Below are 23394 nucleotides of genomic sequence, written 5' to 3' on the forward strand. Positions count from 1 at the left end.
CACATGAAAAAATGCTTCACATCATTAGTTATTAGGGGAATGCAAATCAAAACCACAATGACATAGGTCTAATACCCACTAAGTTGCCTATAACGACAACAACAAACCAGATAATAAGCGTTGGCGAAGATGAGGGGAAAACTGGAACCCTCCTACACTGTTGTCAGGAATGTAAAATGAAGCCACTGTGGAAAACAGTCTAGCAGTGCCTCAAAAGGTTAAACCTACAGTTCCCTTGTGACCTAGCAATTCCGCTCCTAGATAAATACCCAAGAGAACTGGAATCAGGTGTTCCAACAAACCACGCACATAAATATTCACAGCAGTCAAAAACTGGAAACAACCAAAGTGTCCGTCATCTAATAGAGACAAAGTATAGTATAACCATACAGTGAAATACAACTCAGCCATAAGAAGCAGTGAGATTCTGATACATGCTATGGCATGGGAGAATCTCAAAAACACTGTCCTAAGTAAAAGAAGCCAGTCATAAAGGACCCCACATGGATGATCCGATTACATGAAATGGACAGAACAGGCAAATCTAGATTCAGAAAGTGGAGTCATGGTTGCCAGGGCTCCGGTAAAGTGGAAATCGGGGAGTGACCTTTTTTTTTTTTTTTTTTGAGATGGAGTCTCACTCTGTTGCCCAGCCTGGAGTGCAGTGGTGCCATCTCGGCTCACTGCAACTTCCACCTCCCAGGTTCAAGCAATTGTCCTGCCTCCATCTCCTGAGTAGCTGGGACTACAGGTGCATACCACCATACCTGGCTAATTTTTGTATTTTCAGTAGAGACAAAGTTTCATCATGTTAGCCAGGCTGGTCTTGAACTCCTGGCCTCAGGTGATCCGCCCGTCTCGGCCTCCCAAAGGGATTACAGGAGTGAGCCAACATGCCTGGCTGGGAGTGAGTTCTAATGGGTACAAAGTTTCTTTTGGGGGTGATGCAAATGCTCTGGGATTAGAGAGTGGTGATGTTTGCATTATCTTGTGAACATGCAAAAAGCCATTTAATGGTGCACTTTAAAAGAGTAAATTTTATGGCATTGAAATTATATATCAATTTAAGAAAAGAAAAAAAGGTTGGTGTCCTGTGTGAATTCCTTCAGATCACAGAATAATATAAAACTAAACAGGCAAGGGTTAACCGTCAAAATTTGATTTTAGGCCAGGTGTGGTGGCTCACACCTGTCACATCAGCACTTTGCAAGGATGAGGTAGGAGGACTGCTTGAGGCCAAGAGTGTAAGACCAGCCTGGACAAGATAGTGAGACTGTCTCTAAAAAATAAACATTGCTTTTAGGCTGGGGGTGTGGTGATGCACACCTATAATCCAACACTTTGGGAGGCTGAAGCGAAAGGATCACTTGAGTCCAGGAGTTTAAGGCTGCAGTGAGCTATGATTGCACCACTGCACTCCAGCCTGAGCGACAAAGGCAATCCTGTCTCTTAAAAAGAGAAAAAATTGGCTGGGTGTGGTGGCTCACGCCTCTAATCTCAGCATTTTGAGAGGCCAAGGCGGGCGGATCACAAGGTCAGGAGTTCAAGATCAGCCTTGGCAACATGGTGAAACCCCGTCTCTACTAAAAATATAAAAATTAGCTAGGCGTGTTGGCACGCGTTTGTAATCCCAGCTACTTGGGAAGGTGAGGCAGGAGAATTCGCTTGAACTTGGGAGGCAGAGGTTGCAGTGAGCCAAGATGGTGCCATTGTACTCCAGCCTGGGTGATAGAGTGAGATCTGTCTCAAATGAATGAGAAAAAATTATTTTGCAGCCTGCTTTGATTCAATTAACCACTTTGAGGCATCTGGAGGTTGCCTCTGCTGAAGGTGAGTGTTGACTCTAGACCCACATCTACAGATGGTGCCCAATCCACCACTCCCAGCCATGTCCTCTTGGCTTCCTGTGCCAGGTCTCCTAGAAACACGGGGTCTTCCCTGGACCCGGTGCTCCTAAGCCACACAACCTGGCTGTGGACATGGGGCTACAGAGTGTCGTCCAAGATGCTCTCCTTGGTTACATGATTTGAGCAGGAACCTGCCCTTTACACATCCACTCTACATATGCCTGTCTTAAATTTAATCTGCAAATGTGGAGGTTTCATCGTTACCAGCACGCGGCCCCCATAAGTCAATGTTTATTCATAATCCCCGAATCTGTTTCCCATCGTCTATTTCAGAGGAGCCAAAAACAACATCTTCATTCAATAACAGAGCACCATATGACAGCTTTCGTTTCCCAGAATGAGCCATGGCATGCTCTGGAGGTTTGGTAGGGGGGTGGCCTTTGGCCTCCATCTTTGCCCCAGCTAGAAGGGGGCTCCCAGCCCTGGCTGACCAGACCCAGACTTGGTGTCCCAGTGCCAAGCGAGAGAAAGCAGGTCTGTCCTCACGAGGTTCCCATCTGACAGATGGCACATCAGTGGTTCCACTGCATATACTGGGAGCAGCCCATTCCTTCCACCTTTTCAGGACATGACAACATCAGACTTCTGGAACACCCAAGAATCCAAGACACTGATGGCATGAGTGAGTGGGGACAGGTCACCCACCTCTCCTGTGTGGATGTCCAAGCCCCAACCCCATTCCTCTGGCTCCACAGGGGCAGGGCTGAGGCCTGCAAACTGGACTTGGGGGACAGGACAGGCATGCAGAGTCTAAGGCCACAGTGCATCTGGGTTGGCTGAAGGTAACTGATACCTTAACATGCTCTAGGGGCCAAAGACTCGAAGACAACCTGGCCTGGGATGCCAGTGATGTTGCCGGTATCGCCAAGAGCCTCATGCACACCTCACTGCCTTCCCTGTTGCTCACAAACTCTATGGTTTTAAAGACATCTCATTGGGTAATGTTGTAAAGGTTTACAATAGGAAGGGATGCACAACTGGAATTGTGGTGAGCTGTGTATGAAAGGTAGAGTGAGTATCTATAAACACCCCCAAGCAAAGCCCATCCATCCACCTAGTCACCCATCCTCCCACCTACCCACCTAACTGGGTAGGTCTCACTAGATTCCCACCTACTCACCCATTTATCCATCTACTCACCCACTCAGCCACCCGTCCATTCACCCATCCATCTATCCTCCCACCTATCCATCCCTTATCCACTCATCCATCCATACATTCATCCATGCATCCATCCATACATCCACCCACCCATCCATCCACCCACTCACCCATCCTCCCATCTACCCACCTAACTATTCATTTAGACACCCATCCACCCATTGAGATACCTACTAACCCATTTATCCATCCACTCAGCCACCCTTCTGTCCTCCAACCTACCCACCTACCCATCCATTCATCTACCCACCCACCCACTCATGCATCCATCCATCCATTCACCCACTCACTCACTCACCCATCCTTCCCCACCTACATATGCATTTACACATCTGCCCATCCATCCACCCACTCATCCACTTATCCATCCACTCACTCACTCATCCACCCATCCACCTACCCATCCATTCACCCATCCATCTGTCCTCCCACCTACCCATCCATTCATCCACTTATCCATCCATCCATCCATCCATCCATCCATCCATCCATCCATCCATCCACTCACCCAGTCATCCATCCACTCACCCACCCATGCATCTAACTATCCATTCATCCATCCTTCTACCTACCCATCCATTTATCTATCTATCCATCCATACACCCATCCACCCACCCATTTATTCATCTACCCATCCACCCACACACCCATTAATCCAAGTAATGTCCCACTACTCTTCATCCTTCCAACCCCGCTAACCCATTCATCCATCTGATTACACACCCATCCATCCTCCCACCTACCTACCCATCCATCCATCCATCCATCCATCCATCCATCCATCCATCCATCCATCCATTGGAAGTACTTTCTCAGCCCCTACTCCATGCCAGGCACTGTGTGAGGTGCAGAGAATACTGATGTGAGTCAGTTGTATCCTCCTGGTTCTTGGCTCTCATGGAGGGTAGTAAACCTTGATCAACTGACCCCAAAAACAGGAGTTTACAAACTAATTAACCTCCAGGTCCTCTTGGCTTGCACCATTTGCACTTATTAAATCTGCTCCAACACGAGGTTCCTGATCCCAGCTCATCAAACACATCACTGGGAAAGCTGCTTAAAAATACAGATTCCCAGGTCCCACCCCAGACATTCAGGTTTCATGAGGTGGAGGTAGAGCCCTGGCATCCACATTACTTTTCTATAGGCCAGGTTGAGGGCCATACCCTAACGCATGGCTGTCCAGACACACACAGCCCATGTTTCCTGGGTATCTGCAGCTGAGGAGGGAGAATAAGGATAGGAGAGCCAGCTTGCTCCCGGTGCTTTACAGGATGAATTCATTCCCCTCTCGTAGCAGCCCTGTGGCAAACACATTACTGTCAATGCCAACAGAGGCTCAGAGAAGCTGAGTAACTTGCCCAAGGTCACACAGGAGACATAAATCAGGAGTCATGGACTCTGATGTTTGCCTTTTCAATGGAAAAGAATCCAGGTCAAGTCCCCAGAACAGCCTTGAGACTGACCTAAAGAGGCTTCTAAATGCTGACGGGCCAGGGTATAGCCTTGTCAAGCAGCAGTCTCTGCCTTCAGCTCACACAACAAAATGGCCCCGCAGAGGATGGGATTGTGTGGTAAGAAAGGGCGAAACTGAGAAGTCATCCACAGAATTCAGCTTTGTTTACAGCTGTGACTCTTCACCTCTGAAATAGACTAAATGTGTGTGTCCCCCTCAAAACTCCTATGCTGAAGCTATGACCCCCTCAATGTGACTGGATTTGGAGAAAGGGCTTTAGAGAGGTAATTAAGATTAAATGAACGTATAAATAGGCAGAGCCTTGACCCGAGAGGACTGGCATTCTTAAGAAGAGGAAGAGACAGCAGTGGTGTGCACGCACAAGGAAAGGCCCTGTGAGGACACAGCGAGAAGGCGGCCAGCTGCAAGCCAGGAAGAGAGGCCTCACCAGGAACTTCCCCTGCCAGCCCCTGATCTGCAGCTTCTAGACTCCAGAATTGAGAGGAAATACATTTCTGTTGTTTAAGCTGCCCATTCTATGGTATTTCATGATAGCAGCCCAAATTGACTAATATAGACTCTTCCCTGCCTGCTGCCCCCCACATTGGCAGCCCAGTGTAGCACTAAGAAGGTTTCTAACCCCGTGAATGTCCAGGCCATGCCACTGTCCCTCTCTCCTGAACCCTCTGCCCACAGTGGCCACCATACAAGGTGACTTTTGCAGACACCACATCCTGTAGTGGCAGGAGGGGCCGTGGAGAAAAAAAGGACAGGGTTGGTACCCAGCATCACCAGGTTGCCATAGTAACCCAGAGCAGGCACCACCACTGCTGGGAGGGGACGAGGAAGGCCTGGGCCCCACAGCAAAGCCAAAGACTGGATCCTCCCAAAGGAACCTGAAACAACACATAGACCTGGCAGAACTCTATTTTGAGGTGAACCCAAGCATGGAAGCTGGTCCTTAAAACACAGAGCGGCTGCTATGAAACAGCAGCACATACTTCACGGCAGTGAGGCTCTGAGTGTGTTTTAATAAAGTGGTGTATGAGACAGAAAGGGCGGGGGATGCAGGAGTCTGCCACAGTTGTTTAACAAAAACATAATCATTAGTAGACAGGACAATGCGTCCTCATAGCTATTTTATGTTCTGTGAGGGAACAGCTAGTAACTTCTTTGGAAGCTGGCTTTTGTGGCTTATTAATATTTTAGATTACAATTGTGCTAATAGAGTCATTTGCCTGTATTTTTAAATGCTCTAAAGATAACAAAGACATTCTATTTTGGAAGAACCAAACATGGGTATGCTGATGTTTTGCCGAGGGTTTATACACACTGTGACTAACGACACTTCTGTTTAATAGGACTCTACCATGCCCTGTTCCATGGCTCCAAGCAGAGCCACCCAGAGATGTGGGTGACAGCTCCCACCCCCTTCATGTCCTTGGGAAGGCATTCCTACTCCCTGAGAAAGCAGGTCACAGCAATATCCTCCTCTGATCTTCAAAGAGCCGAGGTGCTTGGCGTCCCTGCTGAAGGCACATCTCTATGGCCTGCAGAGGTCCTGCCTGCCACCCCCTCCTTCTGCTGGTTCCAGCACCCCAAATGTCCTTGGCAAGCCATCTTCCCTACACCCCTGACCCAGACCCGGCCAGTCACACTTGCTGGTGCCCCCACCCCCTAGCCAGAGTGACTGGTTCTGGGTGGGCACGGCCATCATTCAGGTCGGTCCCATCAGGGCACATTGCAGGACTCTGGCTAAGAAGCTAGCACAGAGCCATTTTCTTTCTGCAGGACTTGGACCTATAAGGACATAAGCCCTGGAGCTGCCAGGCAACATCCTGAGAGGGAGCTGCTCAAAGAATAAAGCCCCCATGGAGAAATCAGGCCAAGAGATGGAATGAGAGCTCCCTGGGGATACCATTTGAGCAGCTGGATCCAACTATGCCTGATGCCAGACAATTTTAGGCTTCTCCATTATGTACACTAATAAATTCCTTTAGTAGGGACAGGGGTTGGAGGGAGCCCTGGGGTTTTGTCGCCTCCAATTTAAAAAGCAATAACGACCAGAGCAGCCCTTGAGTTGGTACAGGGGAAGGGAGAGGCCCCAGGTCAGAGTTTAACCCCAGGGTTCCAGGCCAGCTCTGCCATGAGCCAGGCATTCGATCCCCAGTAACCAGAAGCCCAGATTTCCTTCTCTGAAAAATAGAGGCCTGGCTCTAAATGAGTTTTCCCAAATTGGGGTCCAGAAACTCCAAGTCATCTGAGGGGCATCTCATGTCTGTTTATTTGGTGCCAACATGTAGATGATAACCTAAATACATGACTCTATACTTATCTTTAAAGACAAAATTGTTTTTCCCTGGTAATGCACTTTTTTTCAGACAGAGTCTTGCTCTGTCACCCAGGTTGGAATGCAATGGCACAGTCTCGGCTCACTGCAACCTCTACCTCTGGGTTCAAGCGATTCTCCTGCCTCAGCTTCCCGAGTAGCTGGGATTACAGACACCTGCCACCATATCTGGCTAATTTTTTGTACTTATAGTAGAGACGGGGATTCACCACGTTGGTCACGCTGGTCTCAAACTCCTGACCTCAGGTGATCTGCCTGCCTCGGCCTCCCAAAGTGCTGGGATTACAGGCCCGGGCTGTAATTCACATTTTCAAAGACAGAACTTCTGTTTCACAATAGTTTTTTCGTTTTGTGTTGTTGTTGTTGTTGTTGTTGTTGTTGTTTTAACGCAGGAGATTTCCCTCTTAACAGTGACCTACACGTTACTAAGTCAGAGAGATTTTGAGCTAAGCAGTAACTATCATCCCTTCTGGTTCTCACCTTCTCTGGATGGTGTTTGTGTCGGTTCTCTGTTTATGAGCCCAAAGAGTGAGGGGTTCCATTTGTCAGGTGACCCGCATGCAAATCCTCAGGCTGCAATTCACAGGGCTGTGAGACCCCGGACCAGTTGCTTAATTTCCCTGAGCCCACATCCTTACATGCAAAATAGGAACGACAATACTGAACGCGCAGGATTGTTCTGGAGATTGGAGGAAAACCATGAGAAACGTCCGGTTTGAAGCCAGCTGCCCAACAGGCACTGGCTGGTGTTGGAATCGGGGTCAGGATTATTGTCAGGACCTTCAGAGCCCCATGGTACCCACTGCCCGGCGCAAACATCTGAAGCTCCCCCAACCCAGGCATCTCTGAGAGCCTTAAGGAGCTTGTCTGGGAAAGGTACCATTGCTTGGTCATCCTCAAAGCCGCAGGGCAGAGTTTTCCAAACACAGTCATTCCTACACGTTTATTTCTAAAAGCAGCTTGCAATTTACTTACTTATTATATATATATATATATATATATATATATATATATATATATATATATATATATATTTATTATACTTTAAGTTCTAGGGTACATGTAAACAACGTGCAGGTTTGTTACATATGTATACATGTGCCATGTTGGTGTGCTGCACCCATTAACTCATCATTTACATTAGGTATATCTCCTAATGCTATCCTCCTCCCCTCCACTGCACCCCACCCACAACAGGCCCCAGTGTGATGTTCCAAAGGAATATAAATCATGCTACTGTAAAGACACATTCACAGGTATGTTTATTGCAGCAATACTCACAATGGCAAAGACTTGGAACCAACCCAAATGTCCAACAATGATAGACTGGGTTAAGAAAATGTGGCACATATACACCATGGAATACTTACCATGCAGCCATAAAAAATGATGAGCTCATGTCCTTTGTAGGGACATGGATGAAGCTGGAAATTATCATTCTCAGCAAACTAACACAAGGACAAAAAGCCAAACACCGCATGTTCTCACTCATAGGTGGGAATTGAACAATGAGAATGCTTATTTATTTATTTAGAGACAGTCTGCTCTGTTGCCCAGGCTGGAGTGCAGTGGTGTGATCTCGGCTCACTGCAACCTCTGCCTCCTAGGTTCAAGTGATTCTCCTGCCTCAGCCTCCTGAGTAGCTGGGATTACTGGTGCCCGCCACCACACCTGGCTAATTTTTAATAGAGACAACGTTTTGCCATGTTGGCCAGGCTGGTCTTAAATTCCTGATCCCAGGTGATCAGCTCGCCTTGGCCTCCCAAAGTGTTGGGATTACAGGCGTGAGCCGCCGTGCCCAGCCTTAAAGCAGTTCTTTAAGTCACCATTTTAAGTGGAAAACCAGCCTCCCTGGCACAGATGGAAGGGAGCCTTCACATTCAACAAAGGGGAAAGCAAGCTATGGGGTCCCAGTTGAGCTGCACTGCTGTCTGTGGGAGGCACTGGGCCAGGCCCGCCTTCTCCAAGTTATAAGGAGGACTACAGACCACCAGAGCTGTGTGGAAGAGCCCCCAGCCCCCAGAAAACAAAGGCCAACCACGCCCTGGGAGCAGTCATCTGCACACCTGCACCACTGACAAAGGTCTTGCTTCTGAAGTATACAAGGAGTGACCACAAATCGATACAAAACAGACAAGCCTGAAGGAAAACAGGCAGAAGACCCGAACTGGTGCGTGGCCAAAGACGACACACAAACAGCCCACCAATACATGCATAGAAAGGTGCTCGGCCTCAGAAGTAATAAGGGAACCGCAAATGGCAATCACAACCATATCATCATCGCACACGCAGCGCGCCCGCAGCGGAAGGGCCCGTCAGTAGTGAGCTGGCGACACGTGGGCACCATTACTCTTACAGACTAAATGTCTGTGACCCCCTCCAGAATTCACGGACCCCCAATGTGATGGGGCCTTTGGGGTGTGATTGGGTTTAGATGAGTCACGAAGCTGGGGTCCCCAAGATGGGATTCCTCCCATCCTAAGAAGAGATAGCACAGTGCTCCTCTCTGTCTGTCTTTCTGTGGATGAGGACACAGAGAGACAGAGGCTGTCTGCAAGCCAGGAAGAGCGCCCTTCCCAGAAACGGCCGTGCTTGCACCCTCATCTCGGATTGTCCAGCCTCCAGAACCAGTATTTCAGCCCCGCAGACCTCAGTGTTCTGTTACAGCAGCCTGGGCTGACAACAAGGTCCATGCAGGACAGGGTTGCAGAATTCAGAAAAGCAGAGGACGTGTCCAGCACGGTCACCCCTGGGGTATGGGCGATGGAAGGGCACCCAGGTTTACATTGAGACACAAGGGTAGGGACTCCCACAGCAAGTGGCCTACGACTGCCCACGGCGGGACAGAGGGACAAATCCCCAGTGAACGACCTCACAGTGAAAATGAGTGACCCAGATCTACTCACATGGCCCAGATACCAGGGACAGCTGTTGGGAGAGAAGCCAGCACAGCACAGCACACGCCAATCCTGTCTCCATATGGCTCACGAGTGGGCAAAGTCCCACGACACTGTCTGGGGCTGTGTAATAAGAGCCTGGGACTAGTAATAAAATCAGGAAGCAACTGTGTACGAGACCAGCCCTGGGTAGAGACAGTTATCCCGGGGAGGGAGCTGAGCATGCAGGGGGGGTGTGTGGGTGGGGCTGGTGGTGCTGGGTCCATGGGGTGCTGGGTCCACTGGACGTGCGGTTGTTTTGTGAACCTCTCTGTAGGCTTGTTAACGCGCCACACAGAAAAATTAAAAATAAAAGCATCACACAGGCACCATACGGGGTCCTCCCATCTATTCAGAAGGCCCGGAAGAGGAAGGAGTGAAGGGGAACTGCTGGATTCTGGGTCTGACCTGCAAGGTCGTCTCCCAGACGCCTGCCCTGGGGACCCACTGTGTGAGACTTGGAAGTGACACAGACCCAGGGGGTGTGAGACGCAGGGCAGGGGCCACTGGGGACAGGCTGGAAGTGGGAACAAGTGGCTGCCTGAAGGCCCCAGGGGTGTCTCTGGGGCAAAGCTGGGATGTTTTGGGTGCTGCAGGAAGAAGCTGGGCACCCTGTTCATCCAGCCAGGGTCTCACTTGGCACAAAGAGTCCTCGGGAGAATACATAGAAACCCCTGCAATTTTTTTTTTTTTTTTTTTTTTTTTTTGAGACAGTGTCTCGCTCTGTCACCCAGGCTGGAGTGCAGTGACAGGATCTCGGCTCACTGCAACCTCTGCCTTCCGGGTTCAAGTGATTATTGTGCCTCGGCCTCCCAAGTAGCTGGGACTACAGGACGTGCACCACCACACCTGGATAGTTTTGTTCTTTTTGTTTTTTTTTTTTTTTAGTAGAGACGGGGTTTCACCATGTCGGTGCAGTGCAGTAGTGTGATCTCGGCTCATTGCAACCTCACTGCCTCCTGGGTTCAAGCGATTCTTGTGCCTCAGCCTCTCGAGTAGCTGAGATTACAGGCATCATGTTGGCCAGGCTGGTCTTGAACTCCTGACCTCTCAGGTGATCTGCCTACCTCAGCCTCCCAAAGTGCTGGGATTACAGGCATGAGCAACCGTGCCTGGCCACGGAAACCCTGAGTTCTAATCCACATTTGCCACTGACCAGCGAGGTGATGTCCTCAGGTGTCACTGTCCCCCTCTGTGGCATGGGCTGAGAGCTCTGTCTGCCTCCCCGGGAGCCTGAGGCTGAGGTCCACGGAGATGCTGGGTGGGGCAGTCAGGACTCTTCTGGCTTCCCCATCTCGGTAAACATCAGGGCTTCTGCCCAGAGTCCTTCAGCCCCGGGGCCAGGGCCCACGCTCCAACCGCCACTGCTAAGAGCCCTCCTGCTATTGGGGGCTGCTATCCTGCCTCCCATCCATGGACATAGGAAGCCACAGGTGGTCCCCTGCAGGCGGAGCTGTCAGGGCCAGGGACACGAGCTGCCACGTGCAGCTTTTGGTCCCAGGTCCTGAGCACAAGTCGTGGCTTCCCAGGAGGGCCACCTGTAGAAAGTCTCTGGGTTTCCATGGGGTGTCCTGGGGCCTGTGTGCCCACAGCTGCCAGGCCCATAGGACACCTGAGCCCAGCACAGACCTGATCTCTGGGTGGCCTGTGAGCCTCCGGGAGGATCCGGGCTATGGGCCCAATGGGCATGGTCAGGAGGGGACAGGAGACCTGCACATTACACAGGACAGACCCCTGGGGGTGCCTGGGCCCCTTCCTGCCCTTGTCCACACACCATCTTACCCCCAGGCTTGACGAGGCATGAGGTTTGCTGCTAAAAATATTGGGGTGACCCGAGGGGGAGGGGCCCTCACTCATCAAAGCATATCTCCGCTTTAAACCTGCGTTGCTCCAGATGCCCCCTAAAGCTCTTCTGTCCAGGGTGGTGGCCCATCCCCTTACCTAACTCTCCTCTCTCCAAAAGTCTCCTCTCTCCTTCTTTCTTGCCAGCTGGCCCTGCTCCCCACAACCCCGCCAAGCTCCATCGCCCACTCAGTGGAGCAGAGGCAGCCTGCCAGTTGCAGGGAGAGGAGTCTGTCCCTGGTGAACGCCACTACCTCTGTCTCGCCAGCACCCCTCAGGGGCTGGGCAGGGCCTGTCAGTGGGGTGAAGGGAGGTCTCTAGAGGGTGTTCCGGGTGGCTGGAGCCACCATTAGTCTCAGGCTTCCAGGTGGTGCTGGACCCTGCCAAACCTTCCAGGGGCTCACATGTTCCAGGACAGGGGGCGTGGTGACAAAACAAGAGAGGCAACAGTGGCCTTGGGCATCATCCCCCACCTCGGGCACCAGTCTGCCAAAACAAAAGCTGAGATTAATTTGCACCAGGTCGAGGGGGTGGACATGGGGATGCTCCGTCCACTTCAGGGACCGTTTGGTTTCTAAGCAGGGGCTCAAAGAGGAGGGGTTCCACTATTAGCTGAGGGTGGTCACCTGGGCCCACTGATAGGCTGGTGTCCTACCTGCTATGCACAGATGGGCCCGGGACCAGACCTCTAGCAGTGCAGAGGTTCCCACACTGCAGCCTGAGTCTCCTCTCAGGGTAAGCGAGACCTTGTCAGAGTTTGCAACAAACACCAGGAGTAACTTTCAAGTGGAAACACAGCTGGCACGGGCAGCACAGGGCTTATCAATGACGGGGCAATCAAGTGGAATCATGACCTTTGCACCTGTCCTTTGCTTCTGTGCCTTTCTCCTCTGCAGCCACCCTGGGCTGTCTCTGGCCTGGCCTCCTTTTACCATGGAGCTGGGGGTGGGACAGTCTATTAGACCAAGCCTCACAAAGCAGGGAAGCAGATGGGCAGGGTGGAGGTGAGGGCAGAGCAGGAGTAACAATGACCTGCTACTGTAGCCACAGTGCCCTGCATGGCCAGAGCCTTGGTGGTGCTGGTGTTCCCAGTATTACTATCAGGAAGCCCATTCCATCAGTGCTGTTGGTAACAATTCTTGTATGCTTACGGAACTTTTATACTTTTGCATTCTTCTCTGTGAGCCCTTGGAACAACTCTGCAGGGTGTGTCTATCTGCAGGGCATATAAACCCAACTTACAGATGAGAAAGCTGAGACATACAAGGGTAAAATAATTTTTCTCAAGGGCACCCAGTGTGGTGTTGATTCCTTTACATCAAGAGGAGATGTGAGGAAAGAAATGGAATTTCAAGAACTAGAAGGGGAAAGCCAGGAACCTACTCCAAACAAAGGGAAGGCTGCACAGGGCTGGGATGAGGAAGAATATTTGTTCATGGCCAGAGCAGCAGTGCTCACCAAGGTGGAGTGCCAGACTTGACTAGCATCATCCCTTTATCATCTTAAAACCTCTGACACCATCACCACCAGCATCATTGCTAGTAGCATCACTACCACCATCAATCACCATGACTACTACCATCAATAGAATGACTACCATCATCACCAACAAAAACAGCATCACTACTATCATCACCATGACCACCATCACCAGCATCACCACCATCATCACCATGACCACCACCACCAGCATCACCACCATCATCACCATGACCACCATCACCAGCATCACCACCATCATCACCATGACCACCACCACCAGCATCACCACCATCATCACCATGACCACCATCACCAGCATCACCACCATCATCACCATGACCACCACCACCACCAGCATCACCACCATTATCGCCATGAGCACCACCACCAGCATCACCGCCATCATCACCATAACCACCACCACCACCACCACCACCATAAACAGTATCACCATGGCTGCCATCAACCACTTATCATCATTACCACCACCACCACCACCCCTGGTCCCTGACTCCAAGGCCACAAAATCTTAACATCTGAGAGGCTGGCTGACCCTGGGGATGCTCCAGCCTCGCAGGTAAAGGAAACAGATGTCAGCTCAGATGTATCTATGTTTAGGTCCTGGGTTGGCCACCCATGCTTCTGATCAAGTCACTCACCGTCTCTGACCTTGTGTCTAAAATGGACTAACATCGCCGCATGCCCCCCTCCCAAGTTTACTCTGAGAATCACATGAGTTACCTATAAACATCAAATGAGAGGTGAGAGGATGCAACCACAGGGACAAGGTTTGGAACTGTGTGCTCTGAAAAGGCTGGAACGATAACGTTACATGGCCTGCAGGATGGGGGAACATGACTTACTCCAGTGCATACTTGATATGGCTCCCGAGGGAGAGCAGGTGGATCCCAGAAGCTGACCTAGTGTTGAACAGGGAGGCGTGATGGTCAAGAGGACAGGTTCCCCACCAGGGCCATCGTGGATGAGGACTCTCCTCATTGTGTCCTCTTCTTATCAATGGCCACAGACAAGAAATCTCAAAGGACAGTGGCCCCAAGTCACTTGTGACTTCAGCAGTCTCCCTTTATCCATGGTTTCACTTTCTGAGGTTTTAATCACCCATGGTCAACTGAAGTCTGAAAATATTGAACAGAAAAGTCCAGAAATAAACAGTTGAAAAGTTTTCAATTACATGCCATTCTGAGTAGTGTGATGTCGAGGGCCGTTCCGCCCGGGGGAAGTGACTCATCCCTTTGTCCAGCGCACTCCTGCTGTCTATACCACCCACTGGTTAGTCACTTAAGAGCTGGCTCTGATATCAGATCAAAAACACGGTGTATGCAGTACAGGGTTCAGCACTGTCCCCCGTTTCATGCACCCAATAGGGGTCTTGGGAAGTATCCCCCGAAGATAACGGGGAACTGCTGCAGTCACAAAACAGCTGGTAAAACCAAGAGGTCCCCATCCTTCTCCTGCCCAGCCCTGACCCCAGGGTTGGATTTGGGAGGAGGAGATTTAAACTCCAAGTGTGTCCTGAAACCCCGACGAGGCCACACAGGGTGTCCTATAGGAGACAGGAGGGGACGGCTCCAGGTGTGGCTTCAGATGACAGAGGAGCAACTGCGCTCAGGGCGATTTCTGGGAGGAGGAAACACATGCCAGCCTCACCGCCACCCTGTCAGGTCCACACGATCTGAAGGAGAGATCTGAGAATGTTGTGCTCATTAGCCCTCAGGGTGTGGGGCTGGTGGCGGTCCGGAGACACTTCTCAGAACAAATGGCAATGCTAAGCTGTAAGATGCTCCCAGTAAGGGCCCCTTACGCTGGTAAATTGGAGAGTGGCTGGAAAGGAGAGTCCACGGCAGGGATTCTGAATGGGAACAGTCCATGGGAAGAGAGCTTGGGAATCTGGAGTCTGGCGTACATGCTTCCCAGACACATACACAACACGTGTTTCCTTATGAATAAGCGAGGATCATAAAGGCACCTCCCATAAAGGGCAATTAGGAGGCTCAAATGAGGTCCTCTTTCTTCTCCATTGAGTGCCACAAAAAAGTAGAAAGGACACACTGCAAACCACATCTGTTTCCTGGTCAGAGCTCTGACTGTCTGATCTAGACCCTGTGCTTATGGCTAGCTTCTAGAAACTTCTAGAGAGCCATGGGGATTATTCTTAAATGCAGACTTATCCCACAACAGTGGCCAGTCAAGGGAAGACATACCTAATCCCATCCTACACTCACACCTTCTACCTGAGCCCTGCACCAGGGAGTCAGCCAGAAGATTCCGGAAGCCCATTCTGCAGAGAATCCCATCAAGTCACTTCCTCGGTGGTCTCTGCAGCTGATTGAGGATCCCGACTCCAACAGGCTCTGGCGGTGCATACGGCACAGGACATGCTAAAACTACACTGGGTAGGTGCTGCTCATCTGGGTAGGTGCCCAGGAGTGAGGTAGGAGTTGAGAATGTGGCATCTTACTCCCCAGTCTGAGCTGCCTGGCTGTGAGGCCCCCACTCCTACCTCAGTGGCTTTCAGGTGACCAGATCCTGTCTCTGGAGGATGGAAACAGGGATGTACAGTGGTGACTCATCATACCCATTTTCTCATCATGTTCTACAAGAATGGTGCTCACTGATAGTCAAGTCTTTTGTTTGTTTCAGCAACTAAAATACGATTTGCTCTGGTGCGGCTTGGCCTTGTCATTTTCTCAGGGATAAACAGAGAGCCCTGGCCTGACAGTTTCCACGTACACATAAGATGTGTCACTGAAAACTGCATGCACGTGCATTGCATTCATTTTTCATAAACTGCCTCATCCATGGGTGCCAACTGATTACTTCGGAAATATTTTACCTTTGTTTCTTAGTCAAGATACATCATCAGGGGCAGCCCTGATTTCAACGTGTAGAATTCTGAGGAGGAAGGATCAAGTGATTCCACAATCCACCAGCCTGAATTCGCAGATGAGGAAATCGATGTCTTGGAAGATGTGGAAGGCAGTCAAGTCCCCAGCAGGGTAGATGGGCACTGTCTCTCCATCCAGGGTGCATGTTTGGCCCCAGAGGGTCAGCTTTATGGGCCAACGGACCAGGCTATAGCACCCAGTTGTGCAGCCAAGCACTAGCCTAGGCGTTACTGGGAGAGTATTTTGTAGATGTGGTTAACATTTGCAGTCTGTTGGCTTGAAGTCAAAACTTTTCTCAGTAATGTGGGTGGGCCTCCTCCAATCAGTTAAAAGGCCTCAAGAGCAAAACTGAGGTTTCTCTGAGGAAGAAGAAATTCTGCCTCAAGGCTGCAGCACCAGGTCCTGTCTGGTCCAGCCTGGCGTTCCAGGCTGCTGGACTGCCCAGAGGATTTTAGACTTGCCTGTTCCCATAATCGGTGAGCCAATTCCTTGAAATGAGTCTCTTAATACATACACTCTATCTGTATCTACATCTGTGTCTATGTCCCACTGGTTCTGTTTCTCTGGAGAATCTTGACTCGAACAGTCACCAGGAGGTGGCTCCTGGCCCGGGACCACAGGTCTCAGCATCTGCAGCATCCAGGTCCCCTCCACAGGGTGTCACGGGAAATGATGTGTGTCCCTGCTGTGCCAGAGCCTCACACAAGAGGGCAGCGTTTCTCCATTCTCTCTCCCCATCTCTGCAGGCTGGGGGCAGGGGACCCTAAGGCCCTCGAGGATGACCAGGCCACAGAATGGAAGGGCCTGGACTGCTCGGTCACATCATGGAGAAAATCAGCCCATCTGCTGACCAGAAGAGACCACACTGGGTGGCTACCAGGCAGGAAAAAAACCTGCACTCCATTAAGCCACTGAAGTTGTGGGTTCACTTGTCATAGCAACTGACATTGTGCTACCTAATACAAACGGGAGGAAAGCTTTAGAGTCTTGACAAAAGCCAGACCTTCCAACTCCTAACTGATTAAGTGCAACACCACCCAACCTCCTTTCCACAAATGCGGTGGGCCAACTGACATGCACTCTGTCCTGGATAGGCACCATGCAGGGCACAGGTGTCCCTGCCCTCAGGGAGCCTAAACTCCAGCAGGATGGGGTGAGGACAAGCATGTAATTAACCACCAATTTTCTAGAGCACCATCTTCCAAGATGCATCTCCTCCTGTATATAACAACATAGTCATATGTGGCACTTAGCTCTCAGGTCTCTGGGCTGATGCATGCAAAGAAGTGAGATTTTATAAATCTGGGCATGCCTCTGTCTCTTATGCACAGAAACAAAAAAGCTACGATCATAAACTTCCCCCCAACTCTTCATACTCATCATCTCCAGGCTTCACATTTCAGATAAAGAAGTCTACTCAGAGCCAGCCAGAGACAGCTGAGCTGAGAATAGACCTGGATATGTTTCTGCTTCCCCATTGCCTCAGGTGGATGTGCAGGAGGATTAATCACTGGTAGTCACACACCAGGATCACCACCCTGACCACTGCATGAGAAATGCTGCCCTGATGCAGGTACAGGTCACAGCTCAAGCATTAGTAGTTACAAATAATGGGTCATAGTCCCTGCCCAGTAACTCCCTATCTGTGTGCTCCAACATGCTGAGATGGGGATGCTCATGTGTACAATGCAGGTGATGATTCCTGCCCTACTTACTCCAGAAGGTTGGATGAGACAGCATGTAGAAAAGCCCATTGGAGACTGTGAAGTCCCATAAACATGCAGCCTTAAGAAATTGCAACTAAGGCTCAGGTGAGTAAGCCCACTATATCTTGAAGGCATAACTACCAAACTATTCATGGAACTAAGCTGAACTTGTATCATTTGACCAACCATCCATCCAACCAACCAACCAATTAGCCAGCCAGCTAACCAACCAACCAACCAACCAACTAACCAATCAGTCAGTCAGCCAACTAATTAATCAACCAACCAACCAATCAGTCAGCCACACAGCTAATCAACCAATCAAACAACCAACCAGCCAGCCAGCCAGCCAGCCAGCCAAGCAAGCAACCAACCAACCAACCAACCAACCAAGCAGCAAGCCAGCTAGCTAATCAACCAACCAACCAACCAACCAGCCAACGAGGACCACCATTTGATTTTGCTGTTTGTTATCCCCAACCTCCAGCGACTGTCATGAGGCGATGATCATTCACTGGATCCTGAGCAGCCACTTCTTTACTGAGTTATTCATTCTGTGAGTCACTCACTTATTTCATTTAATGTTCATGAATGGGGTTTACCAACTAAATGTTCATTTTACAACATAAAGCGATGATGCTCCATAAAAGAGAAACAGCTTCCAAGGGTGCAAGCAAGGCCAACTGTGTAGAAAGAGCTTGCTGGATGGGAACATCTAAAAACATTTTGTACCATCTTCCAGATTCTATGTATATTCAAAGTCTTCTAATTTTCAACATCAAAAAAAGCTACAAAAAGGGCCAGGCATGGTGGCTTACACCTACAATCCCAGTACTTTGGGAGACTGAGGCAGGAGGGTCACTTGTGCCTAGGAGTTCAAGAACCGCCTGGGCAACATAGTGAGAACTTGTCTCTACAAAAAAATATACTAATAAAATAAATTTTAAAATAAGGCAGGAGAATCATTTGAGCCTGGGAAGTCAAGGCATGTAATGAGCCATGATGGCACCACTGCATTCCCACCTGGATGACACAGCAAGACCCCAACTCAAAAGAAAAAAGTGACAAAAAGCACTAACGTGAAAGAAAAAAAGAATAATTTGGATTAGATTCAAAAATTTAAAAACCCTTCTACTCATTAAAAGGCATACAGTTGACGCTTGAACAACACGGATTTGAACCACATGGGTCAACTTACATGTGGATTTTTCAACTAAATGTAGATTGAAAACACAATATTCATGAGATATAAAACCTGCATATACAGGGCTGACTTCACACACACAGGTTCCACGGAGGTGACTGTGGGACTTGAGGTGGAGTTTGGTATATGGTGTGAGGGGTGGTGTCCTGGAACCAATCCCTGTGTATATTGAGAGATGACTGTAGTTAGAAAATGAAAAGACAAGTCACAGGCTGGGAAAAATGTTTGCAGCATATATTTGACAAAGGACTGATAAACAGAATATATAAAGAACTCCTACAAACCAATGAGGAAAAGATGAACACCACCATTAAAAATGAACCGAAGACTTAAAGAAGCTATACATACAGCAAATGAGCACACAAAGAGACGCTTCATCATCACCAGAAAAATGCACATTATACCCACAATAAGATATCATTTCATATCCATTAGAACAGCTGAAGTTAAACAGACCAAATGTTGATGAGAAAGTGGAGCAACTGGAACTCTCACACACTGCTGGTAGGAGAACAAAATGGGACAGCACTTTGGAGAACTGTGTGGTAGTTTCTTATAAAATGAAAATGTTATCATACAACCCAGCAGGTTTCTACCTAGAGAAATAAAAATGTATGTCCTTAGAAAGACTCACACAAAAACCTTTTTTGGCAGGTTCATTCATATTAGCTGAAACTGAGAAGCGTCCACATGTCCATCATCAGGAGAATGATCAAACTGTGGTGTAAATACATCATAGAACACTACCCAGCAATACACATTTATAAACTGCTGTCTGGGCACGGTGGATCATGCCTGTAATCCCAGCACGTTGGGAGGTCGAGGCAGGTGGATCCCTTGAGGTCAGGAGTTTGAAACCAGTCTGGCCAACATGGTGAAATCTCCTCCTTACTAAAAATACAAAAATTAGCCAGGTGTGGTGGTGGGATCCTGTAATCCCAGCTACTAGGGAAGCTGAGGCATGAGAATCACTTGAACCCTGGAGTTGGAGGTTGCAGTGAGCTGAGATGGCGCCACTGCACTTCAGTCTGGGCAACAGAGACTGTCTCAAAACAAAAAAAAAATTTATAAACCACCGAGTCCTGCAATACATAGCTGATATCACAGGCATTAGGCTGAGAGAAAGAATTTGGGCCTGAGAGTACATGTTGCAGGGTCCTATCTACATGAAATCCAATGATAGGCAAAACTGGTCTATGGTGACAGAAATCAGAATCACACTTGCTTCTGGTGTGGGATGGGGAGGGATGGCTAGAAGACAGCCTGAGATCACTTCCTGGGAAGACGGAAAGGTGTTTTTTTTTTTTTAGTTATTTTATATATTTTTCGAGACGGAGTTTTGCTGTTGTCACCCAGGCTGGAGTGCAATGGTGTGATCTTGGCTCACTGCAACCTCCACATCCTAGGTTCAAGTGATTCTTGTGCCTCGGCCTCCCGAGTAGCTGGGATTACAGGCATGCACCATCACACCCAGCTCATTTTTGTATTTTCAGTAGAGACGGGTTTCACCATGGTGGCCAGGATGGTCTCAAACTCCTGATCTCAAGTGATTCACCTGCCTCGGTCTCTCAAGGTACTAGGATTACAGGCGTGAGCCACCGCACCCAGCCTGTGAAGGAAAGGTTTAATACCTTATTTGCAGTTGGAGACGTGGGTATGTACATTTGTTAAAATGCACTGAACTAGATTTTTCTTATAATCTGTGTGTTTTCCTGTATGTAAATCACACCTCTATAAAAGAAGATAATACAAAAGAAGGTGCTAAGTCACGATCTTAGAACACCCAAGGGCAAACAGAACCGAGCAGGAACCACTGTGGAATCCTCCCCACCCTCCTCAACTCCTCTGTGCTGTGATCTTGGTGTACTTCGTTCCACCCCAGGTCACAGAGATGCCTTCCTTCCCTGACCCACAGCCTTTGTGTTAGAGGAGAGTTCTGATGTTCATTTTTGCCATCTGTGTTAGGGAGAAAGATGGCTCCTCCCAAGGATGCCCAGATCCTAATCCCTAGAACCTGTGAATATGTTCCCTTAAGGCAAAAGGGAATTAAGGTTGCAGGCAGAATTAAGGCGGCCCATCAGTTTACTTGACCTGGATTAGCAAGGTGTGCCCATCTAATCACACGGGTTCTTTCCTTTTCTTTTCTCTTTTCTTTTTTTTTTTTTTTGAGATGGAGTCTTGCTCTGTTGCCCAGGCTGGAGTGCAGTGGTGCAATCTCAGCTCACTGCAACCTCTGCCTCCCAAGTTCAAGCAATTTTCCTGCCTCATCCTCCCGAGTAGCTGGGACTACAGGTGCGTGGCACCATGTCCAGCTAATTTTTGTATTTTTAGTACAGACAGTGTTTCCCCATGTTGGCCAGGCTGGTCTCGAACTCCTGAACTCAACTCCTGTCCACCTCAGCCTCCCAAAGTGCTGGGATTACAGGTGTGAGTCATTGCACCTGGCCATACTCACACAGGTTCTTAAAAGTGGAAGAAGAGGAGGCAGGAGGGAGGGTTGGGGAGATGCAATGGAAGAAGGACCGTACCAACAGGTGCTGGCCTTGGAGATGGAGGATGGAGCCAAGGAGCCAAGATGGAGATGGAGCCAAGGATGCTGGAAAGGCAAGGAAACTAACCCTCCCCCACAGATTGCAGAAAGGAATGCAGCCCTGCTGATGCCCTGACTTTAGCCCAATGAGACTCACACCTACATCAGCCCAGGTAGAAAATACGGTTTTATCAAGGACATTGTCCTGGGAGTGTGAGCTGGAGCAAGATCACCCTTCTAGAAACCTCTGTCTTACCCCTTAAATAACCTCCTCCCACAGTAAACACAAACACAAACCACCGCCCCTCTGGAAGCTGCCTGCACAGGATGTGCGTCTTCTGGCAGACTCCACCTCACCCACCTGCCCTGGGTGGGGACTCTGTCAATGGGGCTGGAGAAAGCCATACGTTCTCATCTAGGGCACACAGGGTGATGCTGGCAGGTGGACAGGAAAAGCCCACAGGAGAGAGAAGGAAGGCAGGTTGCTCCAGCTGCCCTGCTTCCTCCTGCACACTATCCTGGAAGCCACTACTCTCTGGAGGATGGAGAGAGCAGGAAGCTCAAATGATCCCCCTAGGCAGCCCCCCAGGACTGCCCCATCCAGGTGTGGCATAGCCAACAAAGCCCAGTGCTGGCACAGTTGAGTCCTTCCAACAAAAGAGTGGAGGGAGGACAGCCAGCGTGGCTCTGAAGGTGAGTGCCAGGAGAGGGAGGAGTGGTGGCTGCTCAAGAAGCGGACTGGAGGACAGGGAGAAGGAAGGCACTGGGCAACCCTAGGAAGCAAGCTGAGCTCCCGGGCCTGGCCCTTCTCAGACAAGTGAGGCAGGGGCAGGTTGCCTGCAGGAGAGGGTGGGTGTGGACCAGGGGTGGACGGGCAATGGCAGGGCTTGGAGGTCTGGCCTGTGCCAGTGCTCAGTGTGATTGCTGCCCAGCGTAAAGCCCGTGTGGCCTACCTGGTTCAACTCTGCTTATCTTGAAGCAACAGGATGCCTGAGGTCAGAAGTTCCCCCTGGTGACCAAAAAGGCTAAGACTAGTGGGATCCAAGATGGCAGCTCACTTGGCTTCTGAAGAACCTCTAACCTCATTACAATCTGATTTCCATGCTAAATGACCCTCCCACCAGCACCAGGATAGTTGACAATCACCATGACAACAACAGAAAGAAACCATAAAAGGACAGAAAGGAAGGCGGCACACCAGTTCTGAGAAGCTTTCTGCTCATTTCCAGAAAAGACATGAATATTCCTCCCCTTGATATAATGCCCAATCCCTTCATTACAGAGGCCCCAGATCTGTGACTTCCCAGCTCTTGGGAGCCGATAAATGGATCTGTCAGCCAAGCTCCCACTTCTCAGTTCCATGGCCATCAAATAAAGCCTGTGCTGCTTGAAGCTCACTTTTGCTTTTGGATACTGGCTGTGCAGCACACAACAGAGAAAGACCCCATTCTTGGGAAGACCAGCTTTGTTGGTAACATTGTCATCGCCACATCCAGAAAAACACCCACCCTCCCACCCAGCCTCTGAGCAGAGCATATTCCCAGCTCCTCCTTCGTGGTTAAGTTTGGGACATGTCTTACCTCGACACCCCACAATACCGTCTGGTGTCTAAGCCTGAGCAGGGACTCATCAGCAGGGAAACTGCTGCACGAACTGAGCCCCCGTTGAAGCCAAGATCTCAGACAGAAAACCCACCGAGACTCCCTGCTAGAGACTGCAAAGCCAGCCAGGTCCAGGACAGACTCCTCCTTGCTTTCCAGAACACACGTTTGTAGGGCCTGGCTGGCCCCAGCACATCTGATCAGGCGGTGGGGGGCTACCTAGTGAGCCCGTAGACTAGGAACCTCAAAAACAGGGCAATGGGCCCATTTGGACAGAGCTCAGAGGCGGCGGGCTCTGCACAAGAAGGCGTG

The 23394-nt window shown here is 49.8% G+C and overlaps 1 protein-coding gene across 2 annotated transcripts in view; it reads right to left on the reverse strand.

The window, feature by feature from the left end:
* Window positions 1–23394, reverse strand: part of SHANK2 (SH3 and multiple ankyrin repeat domains 2) — a 682193-nt gene that overhangs the window by 304996 nt on the left and 353803 nt on the right. The gene's annotated exons all lie outside the window — the stretch shown is intronic.

This window comes from Symphalangus syndactylus, chromosome 1 (genome assembly GCF_028878055.3).
Source record: "Symphalangus syndactylus isolate Jambi chromosome 1, NHGRI_mSymSyn1-v2.1_pri, whole genome shotgun sequence".
NCBI lineage: Eukaryota > Metazoa > Chordata > Mammalia > Primates > Hylobatidae > Symphalangus > Symphalangus syndactylus.